This window comes from Cucurbita pepo, chromosome 10 (genome assembly GCF_057944985.1).
Source record: "Cucurbita pepo subsp. pepo isolate OVF chromosome 10, ASM5794498v1, whole genome shotgun sequence".
NCBI lineage: Eukaryota > Viridiplantae > Streptophyta > Magnoliopsida > Cucurbitales > Cucurbitaceae > Cucurbita > Cucurbita pepo.
The window spans coordinates 11,136,088-11,146,569 of NC_141807.1; the positions used below are offsets into that span (position 1 = coordinate 11,136,088).

Sequence of the window (10,482 nt, forward strand, 5' to 3'; positions counted from 1 at the left end):
GACCCAATGGATAGAAAGGAAAAAAATTAAAGGATTAAGCAAGAACAAAGTACTTAGTCAAGTCACTCGTGTACCCTAACAAGTGATTTCACGGAGTTAAAGGCCTTTTGAAAAGGATTGGAAACGAAAAAGTAAATCAAAAGGGCAAAAAAATCATTTTATCAATTATAAAAAATCTTTCTCTATTTGTAGTTCCTTATCTAGAAGGAATCTCAAGATTAAAAAAAAGGGAAAAATGATATAAAAGCGATGAGAAATTTATAGAAAACTTTTGGATTTTTCAAGAAAAATAATAATAAAATATTCGGAAAGTGGTAAATTACCAAAAAACCCCTAGAAGAATGGATAATTACAGAAATGCCACTCTAATTAGAAGCAGAGCATCTACCGTGACCATCCGAGCAAAATCTTTCGAACTCAAATCTCAACCGTCGGATGTCCTCCAAAATTTGATATGATCTAGAACGAACACGCACGGATCATCACATCCAACGACTAGTATGCAAAGCCAAGGTCGAAAGGCCATGATCGGAGTTGATATCACCAAAAAATTATCCAGAAAGATCGATCTCTAAATAACGAAGATTCTGGAGCTCTCAATGTTGGTTTAAGTTCCTCCTATAAAGTCGGAAGTAGGAGCAACAATACGGAATAAAAATCGAGAAAGGTCGATCCCCCAATTGAAAGCAATAAACGTTTAGATTGTGTTTCTCCTACTTTCAGATTTCTTCCAAATTCGAGAGCAATCCTCCACCATTTCTCTTCAAACTTCTAAATAATGAATAATCTGGATCTCTCAATGTCGGTTTAAGCTCCTCCTATAAAGTCTAAAGTAGGAGCAACAATATGGAATAAGAATCGAGAAAGGTCGATCCCCCAATTGAAGGCAATAGGCGTTTAGATTATGGGTCTCCTACTCTCAGATTTCTTCCAAATTCGAGAGCAATCATCCACCATTTCGTTTCAAACTTATTCCTACCGTTTCTCAACAAGATTACCCACAAGTTCTATGAAGAAATAGAGTGCTGAAAGTGCCTAGAAACCATTCCCCCAATTCAATCCGCCATTGAAGAACTTCAAGAAAAACTTGAAAATCCAACCCGAGGATACATGATGACTCGTCAAGAAAGAATGATTCAATCTGTTTCTGTACCTCCAAGGAATGCTTCCATAAAAGACCACGAAGAAAAATAACCTCGAGAGCGTGCCAAATTGAAGGAAATAGGTTTCAAAATTAAATTGGGGATAAGAGTCAAAATTCCTATATACGATCTCTTTTCCTTCAGATTAAGGATTCATCTAGCTTCAGAGAAAGAAGTTGAGTAAACTTGATGAAGGAATCCAGAGCTAAAACGTCGTAGAATAAGCTACCCACGAGATTGAAAATCTGGCGTTTCGAGTGAGTTGCATACCGAGAACGATTTCTGGAAATTAAGGTCCTACACTCAAAGACGTTCCTCCAAATCAATTCCTTTAGCCCGAAGATAGGCTATGGAAGAGGTTTAATGAAGAAATAGAGCCTTGAAACCCCTAGAATCGGCTACCCAATAAGAAATCCTTTGTTTTATCTCTAGCGATAAATCAGATTTTGGATGAACTTTGGTAGCGAATATCTTAGGCTACGATCCACGAGAAGTTATCAAATAAATCCCAAGCCCTTTCTTGTAACATCCATCTTTAAGTTTCACGAAGAAATCGAGGAGAGAAACACTGTCAATGTGGCTGTACAGGCCTAGTTTCAGATGGCGGCGATGCAAAAAATGTGCATCTTATTTCTTTTCGGAGGAAGAAAACGATGATACGGCCAGTTCAATTGAACTGTCCAAGTCAACTCAAAATTTGACCTTTTCTCGGGTTTTCTCAGTAGATCTTATTTTATGAAATGTTGTATGAATCCTATGAATCCTTTTCCCGAGAGGTTATATAAGGTAATGAAGTTTGGGAGTTATTGGAAAACTTTAGTTAGCGAAACCAAGATATGGGAGAAAATGTTAGGATTCATAGGATTCATACAACATTTCATAATGAAGTTTGGGAGTTATTGGAAAACTCAATGTTAGGATTCATAAGATTCATACAACATTTCGTAATGAAGTTTGGGAGTTATTGGAAAACTCATGGGAAGTGGTAACACCGTTTTGTTTGGGAGTTATTGGAAAACTCATGGGAAGTGGTAACACCGTTTTGTTTGGGAGTTATTGGAAAACTCATGGGAAGTGGTAACACCGTTTTGTTTGGGAGTTATTGGAAAACTCATGGGAAGTGGTAACACCGTTTTGTTTGGGAGTTATTGGAAAACTCATGGGAAGTGGTAACACCGTTTTGTTTGGGAGTTATTGGAAAACTCATGGGAAGTGGTAACACCGTTTTGTTTGGGAGTTATTGGAAAACTCATGGGAAGTGGTAACACCGTTTTGTTTTAAAATGTCTTGTGTTGTCAAAGGTCCTACCGGGAGTAGAACCCAAGTCGTTGGATTCAAAGTCCAAAGTGCTAACCACTACACCATAGAACCCCTTGTAAAAATTTATTTTGGAGTGGGTTTCCTATTTTATGCAGATTCCACAAGAAGGGAGATCCTATCATGAGTCAAACTCAAGTTATTGGATTCAAAGTACTAGAGCTGTTTTATCTAACTCGTTGTGATCTTGAGCATCTTTAGAGTGGTTGCAGAAGTAACCCTCCGGTGTTGATTGAAGCTCTTGGAGAACATGTAATTTTATATATTTCTTAAAGTTAATTTATATAATGTTGTATATTACAAACAAATTGAAATAATACTTTACATCCCCGTCTTTCTTTCTTCCGTGCAAAACTTAACATGAAAACTATATTATTTCAATATTCACTCGAGAAACAAGGGGTGAAAACTATATTATTTCAAACCCTCCATTATTGCTTCTACTTTGCGTGAAAATGCTTCCACTAAATCATGTTACTAACTAGTTGGTTTGGTTTGGTTTGGTTTGGTTCAATTCTTGGGTCCACTAGATTGAATTGACGTAGCTCAATTAAACTCTTGATAATATAAAAATCATAAGTTTCTTAAATTAAGTTAACTTAAAAGTTTAACCCATAATTTTGTTTAGAATGTTTAGCTTTGTGTCTAGTTGATCTCTAAATGCTTAGAAGTATCTAATAAGACTTCTATTTAAGGAACTTTTCACTATAAAAGATGTAAGACTTGAGGTTTATTATTAAGGAATTTCAAATGAGTTATTTGATATATCATAGAGGACAAAATATTTATTTGTTTCAAATAACTTACGTTGACCATTCTTTTTTGTCAAGTATTTTGAATATTATCATTGTGAATTACTAATGGCATTAGATTGAATCTCATTAGTAACAATATCCCAAAACTCAGGTAAAGATTACATCAAAATTAATACTTTAATTTCATCTTCAAAATTTATTTCCACTTAACTCAGTTGACTAATAATCATAATAGTCACCCGTGCACAAATATTTACAACCTTAAAAGGTAAAATTATAAGGAGTACAAGAAAAAAGTGTTTAAAATAGTTTCAAAATATAGAAAAAAAAATAGTAGGAATTGGTCAAAGTCAACATCCATTGATCACTTATGGCACAACACTAACACATATGAGGGTAACATTTTTTTCATTTCTCTACTATATTAGGCCCTTTGGTTTATTGGCTTTACATGATGGAGACATGAAGTTTTCGATGTTCGAAATCAATTTGGTTGATTGTTTTCTGGTTAGCATTGGTACCATCAAAACTTGTTTATTTCTTTGAAATGTTTGAGTTTACCATTTACATGTTTTCATTTTTCTACTTTGTCTGCTTGCATTTAGAAAAGAAGCAAAATTAGTCTGAGGGTTTTAGGCAGATTGTTATAATTCTAATTTTTAACTAAAAAAAAAAATTAGTCTCGTTGTCACGCTTAAAACTACCCTATAGGTATAATCGACCTATTATCCTTCCACCAATAGGAGAAAAAGGCAATGTTAGTATGTGAAACTAGTTTCATGTCATTTATTCAACAATAAGGGTGTTAGCATGCATTTGGAAATGAACCCATCTTTAAAAAATTTATATAAAATAGAAAAGAATTGTTATCTCAAAGACAATGATACTGTGTGAAACTAGCCTCAAGATGCTTCCTTAACTCTTAAGGGCGGTAAACCAACGGTTCCTTCACCCAAGACCCATGGCCCGACTCCCAACATGGAAGGGATAATCTAGAGAATCATTCCAAGAACCCTAACGGATGGGTTACAAACTCACATTTCGGTGGGTTCTCCAAGCACGGATTGCAAGTTAAAAGAGGTTGAAAACAAAGTAAAATGATAAAAGAAACCAACCAAATTCGAATGGGTGACCTCTTGATCTGCCGTCAAATGCTTTACCACTGAGCTATGGACCCATTTTGCATGATTTCAACCTTAATGACCCCTTCTACAGAGTGTCAGTCTAAAAGTGTAAAAAGTGTCTCTCCAAAATAAAAGGGCCCAACCAAGTTCAAACTGGTGACCGGTCAAATTCTCTACCACTGAGCCATAGATCCATTTTGTAGGATTTTAACCTTAGTGACCCCTTAGGCATAGTGTCGGTCCAAAAAGTGTAACAAATTTCTATCCAAGATAGAAGGGCCTGTTAGGATCGCACAACAACGCACACGCTCGATCTAGATGAACACAAAGAACAGGATAGAGAAAAGTGTAAGGAGAACTCTAGCTAAAAGGATTTTTCTACTGATGACTTCACGTATGTACAGTAAGAGAGAATTACAGAGAATAGAAAATACTTTTCAAAGCTCTAGGATATATATATAGTTCAGTTTACTATATATAGGTTTACCAGATTTAATCATCTACTATATATAGCCATTTACTATATATAGCTTTACTCGATTTAACCATCTACTATATATATCTATTTACCATATATAGGTTTACCGGATATAGTTTTACCAAATATAGCTGTACCGGATATAGCTTTACCAAATATAGCTTTACCAAATATAGCTTCACCATAACCTAACAATTCTCCCACTTGGAGACTGATCTAGTCAACCAAGAATTTCATTCTCAAACGACCATGAGCATCTTCATTGTCTTCATGGCACCATATCAATTGAGGCTTTGCACAACCTCAATATTCCAACATCAACACATTTTGTCAACATGTTTGCTGGATTCTTTGCACCCTCTATCTTCTCCAAACACATCACCATCTTTCACTAACCTGCAAGTGAAATGGTATCGTCTTATGTGTTTTCTCTTTAAATGATAGACCGGGTTCCTTCGCCAACTGTATGACACTATGACTATTTCTGTTAAGAATCTTCGTGCTGCTTCTTGCCCATTCTTCCAGATAGTCAGTCATCCATATCGTCTTCTTTCCAGCTTCAACTATTGCCACGTACTCAATGTCAGTACAACGCATTTTTGAAGTCTAGACGTCCCATCATCCATGGCTTGCTCCTACTTGGTTGTATCCTCCAACTGTACGGTCTCATCAAAGGGTTGTGGTTCCCTTTCATCAGCAACCGATAGTGTAATGAAGGTACATACATATCTGGTACTCTGATAGTACAGGATGATCTTCTCAACACCAGTTCAAGTGTCAGTTGCTCCACTACTGATTCCTCCGCAACAACCTTAGGAGTTTGTTGAGTATCTTCTACAAGATCACTTGGTGATTTTCTCCGCAACTCAACCTCAACTCCCACTTGCTTTGTTGTCTTGGAACCTTGCTCCACATCTGGTTCCTCAACAGTAGTCTCAGGAGTTTCTTGAGTATCTGCTACAACATCACTAGGTGAGTTTCCCTGCAACTCAAGCTCAACTCCCACTGTTTTCGTGGTCTTGGAACCGTGCTCCACATCTGGTTCCATTTCCAATCGCACTTTCTTCAATTCTCTGGCGGTCCTTGTGAAGCTAACTCGTTTCTGCTTGCTCATAACGTAGTTTTCACAACGACCCACATCAACAGATTTCAGACCTTCTGAAACTTCTTTCGCAGCCAGCCTCTTCATTCCTTTCGCGCTCATAGGTTCAAGTCTATTGTGCTGTAGACTTGAATTTGAAGCACTCTCAGCAACAGCAGCTATGTTCATACACCTTGCAGTTGTGTATAAGGTTCCAGTTTTTTAGCCACGTGCTACCACCGTAGCACCCTTCATAATTTTCCACGAACTCTTCCCTAACTTTGTTGCATAACCTGTGCTGTCCAACTGACCAATAGAGATCAGGTTCCTTCAGAGACCAGAAATATATCTGACATCCTTTAATGTCCACTGATTTTCTGCTGGAGTTTTTATGCAGACATCTTCTTTTCCTTTAATCTCCAAATCTTTGTTGTCGGCAAGATACACCTTCTCGAAATTTCCAGACTTGAAATTTCAGAACAACTCTTTATTTGGAGACGAATGAAAAGATGCACCTGAATCCAAAATCCAGGATTCAATCGAACTGTCCACGCTAAGGATTAGAGCATCCCCAATGTCTTCTGCTGAATTTATAGAATCATCACATCTCCAGATTTGTGATTCTGCTTTCTCTTTGGTCTTGTACAACCTGTCCGAAAGTGACCTTTTTCTCCACAATTCCAACACGTTACGTTTGGTCAATTTGGAGATTTTTCTCGGTTCTTTGATTTTGATCGCCCTTTGTTTGGGCCCTTCGGTTTACTTCTTCCCCTTCGATCAACACTGAGAGCATTGCCTGGTGAATCTCCAGATTCCCATTTGCTAATACATTCGCTGAGAACTACATCTCGAATTTCACAAAACTTCAGTTTATCAGATCCTCGGGAACTGCTGATTGCGGCAACAACAGTATCCCATGACTCGGGTAAGGATGACATCAAAATCAACGCTTTCATTTCATCTTCGAAATTAATTTCAACCGAACTCAGTTGACTTAGGATCATATTGAATTCATTTATATGATCAGCAACAGATCCACCTTCAGACATCTGTAGATTGAACAATCTCCTTATCAAATACACCTTGTTCATAGCCGATGGTTTTTCATACATATTTGACAACGCCTTCAATAGATCTGACGTTGTCTTCTACTTGATAATGTTGAACGCCATGTTTCTAGATAGCGTCAACCGAATCAGCCCCAAGGCTTGTCGATCCTTGAGCTTCAACTGTTCCATGGTCATGGATTCCGACTTCACTCCCAACAGAGGTTCGTGAAGATCTTTCTGGTACAGATCATCTTCAATCTGCATCATCCAGAAACTGAAATCGGATCCATCGAACTTCTCAATTCCAATCTTTGAACTTTCCATCTTCACAGATCGTGGTGAATTTCGCCTAGCTCTAATACCAGTTCTTGGGACCGCACAACAACGCACACGCTCGATCTAGATGAACACAAAGAACAGGATAGAGAAAAGTGCAAGGAGAACTCTGGCTAAAAGAATTTTTCTATTGATGACTTCACAGTATTTAGTGTTCGATGCTTTTTGACTTAACCCTAGGGTTCTATTTAAAGTGAACTTGTGATAATTTTTGTCAAATTATATATTTGAATACCTAATACATTAAGATATAATATCTTATTTCAATAATATTAAAATGTCGTAGAATATCATATATGTTTAATTAATATGAATCTCATTCAAATTTCAAATATATATTTTTATTTAATGTTTATGATACACATCAATTATTTTAATATTTAACATATCAAATACGCTAATATGTTTTGATATTATACTTCAAGACTATAGGAACTTGCTCAGAGGACATGAGAGTTACATTGGCCTACAATGCATCTCATGGACGATGCAAAACTATGGTGGCGCTTGAAGGTGAATTGTATAAAAAACTTGTCATGCACCAAAAAATCATGGGAAGACCATTGATGGAATTGAAGCAATCGACGCTCCCCTGTATGGGTTTCCAATCAAAGACCTAATGTTTGATGTTGACTCTTTTGAATAAAGAGCCACATGATCAAACAACAAGAAACGTGGCGGTATCTCTAAGAACTCTATCACACACATAAAAAAAAACGTGTCGAAGAGTTAGACATTACACAGAAGATCTGGCTTTCATCGAGGAGACCCGAGTTTGATTCTCGAAAATGAAATTTTATGTTCTTATTTCGTTTATTTTATAGTTTCATCTTTTGTCACCAATTATATTTAAACTTTACCTAGGTTTGAGAAGCACTATAATGGATGAGTTCAATAGTATCTTAAATTCAAAAAACTTTTATGAACTTGGTTTGAGAGGCACTATAATGGTCAAGTTCAATAGTATCTTAGATTAAAAAGACTTTTATGAACTTTGAACCTTTAATAGTGTTATGTCATAGATATTTGGTTCAATTTAAACAAGTGAGGTTGAGGTCATTCAAATGGTTAATGTGATAATCCGGTCATTTTCAAGGTCTCTTTTGTTGAACGCCATCATGGCTGAGATGACTGAGATGAGCACCAGAGTGAGTTTGACAAGGAGGGTCGTAGAGAACCACACCCCAAGCCAAGCTCATGTTGGGCTTAACAAACTGAAAATCCAAAAACACAAACCCTTAAATGGGAACCAGGATGCTAAGGAATTAAAAAGCTTTATTTTTGACGTAGAACAATACTTGAAGGTTACAGGAACTTGCTCATAGAACCTAAGAGTTACGTTGGCCACAATGCATCTCATGGACGGTGGCGCTCCAAGGTTGATGATATAAAAAATGGGTCATGCACCATAAACTCATGGGAAAACCGTTGATGGAATCGATGCAATCGACGCTCCCCTTGATGGGTTGCCAATTAAAGACCTAACGTTTGATGTTGACTCTTTTGAAGAAAAAGCCACACGATCGAACACCTCGAAATGTCGCAGTAGCTCTAAGAACTCTATCATACGACCTGAGAGTTGAGGGCTACAGGAACTTTCTCATACGACCTGAGAGTTACGTTAGCCGCAATGCATCTCATGGACGATGCAAAACTATTGTAGTTCTCGAAGGTGAATGGTATAAAAAATGGGTCATGAACCATAAACTCATGGGATGATAGTTGATGGAATCGATGCAATCGACACTCCCCTGGATGGGTTGCCAATCAAAGACCTAACATTTTATATTGACTCTTTTGAAGAAAGAGCCACACAATCGAACTGCTTGAAACGTCGCGGTAGCTATGACAACTCTAACACACACAGGGATGGACGTGTCGAAGAGTTAGACATTAAGCAAAAGATCATGCTAAAACTCTTCAGCGATCTGACAAAAGACTTCAGGACATCCAAACCAAAAATCCATTGTCGTCCAGCGGTAAGGATATCTGGCTTTCACCCAGGAGACCCGGGTTCGATTCCTGGCAATGGAATATTATTTTCTTATTTCATTTTATTTTACAGTTTCTATCTTAGACTAAAAAGACTTTTATGAACTTCGTACCTTTGTTAGAGTTATGTTATAAATATTTTGTTCAATTTCAAATGGTTAATGCGATAATCCAGTCGTTTTCGAGGTCTCTCTTGTTGAACGACATCATAGTTGAGATGAGCACGTAATTAAAATGGTTAATGCGATAATCCAGTCATTTTCGAGGTCTCTCTTGTTGAACGACGTCATGGTTGAGATGAGCAGGTGATTCAAATGGTTAATGCGATAATCCAGTCGTTTTCAAGGTCTCTCTTGTTGAACGAAATCATGGTTGATGAGCACCCGAGTGAGTTTGACAAGTTGGGCTGTAGAGAACCACACCTCAAGCCACGTTCATGTGGGCTTAACAAACTTAAAATCCAAGAACACAACCCCTTAAATGGAAACCAGGATGCTAAGGAATTAAAAAGCTTTATTTTTGACGTAGAACAATACTTGAAGGTTACTTGAACTTGCTCATAGGACCTAAGAGTTACGTTGGTCGCAATGCATCTCATGGACGATGCAAAACTATGGTGGCGCTAGAAGGTGAATGGTTTAAAAAATGGGTCATGCACCATAAACTCATGGAAAGACTGTTGATGGAATCGATGCAATCGATGCTCCTTCTTATACAAAATTTGGATCAACCAAGAGATAAAGCTAGAATTAGATTATGGAACCTTTTTCTAAATCGAGTCATTCCACAATAGAACTTGATCAAGACTTGATTGAATGACTCAGATGCAATCTACCACAAGAATTGCATAAAACTTAAAAATGACAAAGATATGCTCGAATTTCTACACGAGGGATCATCTCAACTTGAGAGATCAATTTCATTGATCACAAATATGCTTTTACATAATAATGTGTGGTATTTATAGTCTCCCCACAAAAGAAGTTAGTGGCCGTGATTTAATCTCGATCCCTTTAGATCTCCACAGAAGACGAAGTCAATTTGAGCATTACAAACTTTATGAAATTAAAATAAGAAATAAAGTTTTCTAACCACTCATGAAATGATGCTTGCAACTTCATCCGCTACTTCAACCATGCAAATATTTACTTTTAAATCTCCAAATGGTCTTGACTCAAACGACTCAGCTTGTCACACATGAAATGATG

The 10,482-nt window shown here is 37.1% G+C and overlaps 2 non-coding genes across 2 annotated transcripts; one reads left to right on the forward strand and one right to left on the reverse strand.

Moving 5' to 3' along the window:
* Positions 1-2,441: 2,441 nt before the first annotated feature.
* TRNAQ-UUG (transfer RNA glutamine (anticodon UUG)) lies at positions 2,442-2,513 on the reverse strand. The gene has a single exon. It is a non-coding gene; the product is annotated as a tRNA-Gln (tRNA).
* A 6,731-nt stretch (positions 2,514-9,244) lies between these two features.
* On the forward strand, positions 9,245-9,316 carry TRNAE-UUC (transfer RNA glutamic acid (anticodon UUC)). Its single transcript has one exon. It is a non-coding gene; the product is annotated as a tRNA-Glu (tRNA).
* Positions 9,317-10,482: the final 1,166 nt, after the last annotated feature.